The sequence below is a fragment of the Mauremys mutica genome, chromosome 4 (genome assembly GCF_020497125.1).
Source record: "Mauremys mutica isolate MM-2020 ecotype Southern chromosome 4, ASM2049712v1, whole genome shotgun sequence".
In the NCBI taxonomy this organism is placed as follows: Eukaryota; Metazoa; Chordata; order Testudines; family Geoemydidae; genus Mauremys; species Mauremys mutica.
In genome coordinates, this window is record NC_059075.1 from 53,252,551 (window position 1) to 53,255,934 (window position 3,384).

The window sequence follows — 3,384 nt, forward strand, 5'->3', positions numbered from 1 at the left end:
AGGAAAAGAGAGAGAGTTCAGAACCCATAGGGAGTAGACAGTCGAGAGAGGGAGAGTCCAGAGATGAAGCTGAGAATAAGAGTTGAGTTGGACTAAGAGCAAGAAGGGGATATCCCTGAAGGAGGGAGTGCTGAGAGTTCCCTAGTTGGGCCATAGACCCAGATCTGGCTGGTGAAAGAAGTCATTCAAGTAATCATCCACAAACTTCCCCAAGCCCGTGAGCCATGGCAGGAAAGGGCTAAAGCCTGAGAGCAGAAGAAGGAGATGGATCCAGGCTCTCAGCCTGAGAACTGAAGCTAAAGGGCCAGAGAGGGCTGAAGGCTGGGAAATGATGGAGGGGTGAGCTGGCTGATGTCTCCTGGCAATAGCGAGAGTCAAACCTGAGGATAAACAGGGCAGAGAAGCACCCTAATTGAAGGGTGTAGTGAGGCATGGTGAGAGATGCTGGAGCTGTACTAGAGAGCTGGAGCATGGTGAGAGATGCTGGCACTATACTGGAGAGCTGGAGCACAATGAGAGATGCTAGAGCTGTGCTTGCTGTGTTGATTGACTGGTGGGACTATTTAAGATCTCAGATAACCTTTATAATTTAGGAGAATAAATAAGTTCTTCCAATCAAATTCTTGACTATAACTAGACAATGTAAATAACAGATAATCTATGTAGCTTCCATATACTGGATGGGCTAACAAGACACACTGTCTGTCTCACATGTATTGTGGGATCTGCTGGTGTTTGCAGATACCAGTAAACTGAAGTTCATTTTCTCCTTATCCTCCAGATTCTACAGATGCTGCAGTTGCTTGTCAGACTCTTCTGTTGAATGGCAGCTTTCCAAAGAGGAAAATAAGGCTCTGTTGCCTCTTCTTTCACAGCTAGTTGTGGTGCTATAACATCATGACAGACACTTTGCCTAAACATATATTTCCAAAGAAGGCTCCTTTACCCTTCTCCTAGTGACCGATTCAGTTTTCTTTGTTGTTTATTATACTTCAGACCAGGGCCAGCTCCAGGCACCAGCTGAGCAAGCTTGTGCTTGGGGCGGCAGATTCTACGGGCCGGCATTCTGCCCAATCCTAGGGCGGTATGGCTGCTTTTTTTTTGGTTGTTCGCTGCTCCGGCCACCCTGTTTCCTCCCCTCCCCCACTTTGCCGCTTCAGCCGCACTGTTTTAGTTTTGTTCCCGCCCCCCGCTTTGCTGCTCCAGCTGCGCCATGTCCCCCACCGCTTTGCCGCTCCAGCCGCACCATGCTTCCCCCGCTGCTTTGCCACTCCAGCTGTGCCGTTTCCCCCGCACACTTTGCCGCTCCAGCCATGCTGTTTTTTGTTTTGTCCCCGCCGCTTTGCCGCTGCAGCTGTGCCTTTTTTTTCCCCCTGCTTTGCCGCTCCGGCTGCCCCCCCCCATTCCATTTTTTTGTGCTTGGGGTGGCAAAAAAGCCAGAGCCAGCCCTGCTTCAGACCCATTATGCTTTGCAGCCGATGTAGAACCTCATCCAAAGCCAACAGAAGTTGATGGAAAGATTCTCACTGACTCCAGCAGACCATGGATTAAGTCCTGAGTGAATGAGCTGATGCTGAACTATTGGATGGTATTGCCATGGTCACAGTTTGCAGTGATATCCTATATGTCACTGGATGTGACTCATACTGCCACCAAATGCTTATAACTGTGTTTATCCTGTGTCAGTCACCTGTTACATTTGATAACTAAGATCCTGCATTTGTTCTGTGCCTGAAAACAATAATAATAGCCTATATATTCAGGAAAAAGGTAATTCTTTCTTACAGACCATTTTTGAATTGTGCAGTTTTGCACATCCCTTTACACCCATAACTCTCCAGCTGAATAATTAATTTGGAGAGCCATCCTGAAGTTGGCTTTTTGGCTGAAGTCATCACAAATGTTATTTTTCTATTTTCAGCACGTAGTTACCATAACTGTCCTCCTGCCACCACTTAAGAATCATCCCAGCCAACCTATATCTATCTGTCACTTACCAAGAACTTCTTTTCACCTTGTGAAATTTCTGTTCCTCCTCTGACAACCTATGCTCAGCTCATTCTTTTGCCCATGTACCAATTATTACAGTTGTGACATTCAAAAGCTGAAAAGCCTATGGTGGGATGAAATCTTCAAAACTCTGACATCAAGGGATGCAGCATAAGCTTCTCTACTTTGCTATAAGGTCTTTGATGTAGTAGGCCAATGTTTGATATTGCATTCATTTATTTTGTTTATGTTCTAACAAGCATACATACAAACAAACTAACAGCTTGTCTCACGCTAAAGAGAAATAAATAAATTTATAGCTTTGGGTTAAACGCTATTCATGTCTTAGAAAAATGATGTAAGGATTCACACGGACATCACTGGGCATTAACCCTCAGTTAACTTCATTGTTATATTGAAAACATGTACCTATGGAAAGGCATTGTAGTGATTAAAGTACAAGACTGGGAATCAGGAGATCTTGGGTCCATTCCTGCCCCTCTGATTTTGTTCTTGTTACTTAAGTTCTCTGCCTCACTTCTTAAACTGTGCACTCTGAGGGTAATAACATCTCACATAGGACTGTTATGAGGCTAAATTCATTAATGTTTGTAAAGCACTTAGTGGTGTTACATAACTGTTGTGGAAAAAGAATATCCATAAATATGTTATTAAAATTAAATGCTTCCTGTGGGGTAGAAATGATCTTAGGTTCTGTCTACACACAAAGTGGCAGCCATTTAACTAACAGTGTATTTTTTAATTGACTTGGTGAAAATGGTTCAAAACCCTGTGGGGATCTGATTTTAAACCTGGCTAAACTGAAGTGTCTTCTCAGGAGTTTGCAATCAGATTTTTAAATTATTTTAGTTGAACAAATGCAATGTTTGTGAGTAAACACGTTTGCTACAGCAGCAACACCCAAACCAGCAATATTAACAGGCTCCTACCTGTGGTAGATATTTGCTTATATATTAATAACCATATTGCCATACCTATTGGTTTAGAGGCAGCATAGTTTTCATATGTGCTCAATGAGTGCATGTGTAACTTGTGCTTTATACTGTAGCATTTGACTTTGGCTCAAAGAAAGGGAGAGAGAAACAGTGAAGAGGAGACATGGATTTTAGTTGGCATAGTGGGTTTCCACATACCTGCAGGGCAACTCAGCCACAGGGGCCCAGAAACACCTAGAACGGATGTGGCAGTTACTGGATATGTTCAGTAGCTGTTTCTGAAGCTCTCTCAGAACCTGTAATTGTGAGCAATCTGCTTGGTAGGTCATACCCTAGTTACCCCCTTAGAGCTGAGCCAATCAGAGCACACAATGGGGAAGGGGTGTGGGGAGGAAGGCTACAAATAGCGGAGTTAAAGAGCAGCAGCTGCTCCAGGTAG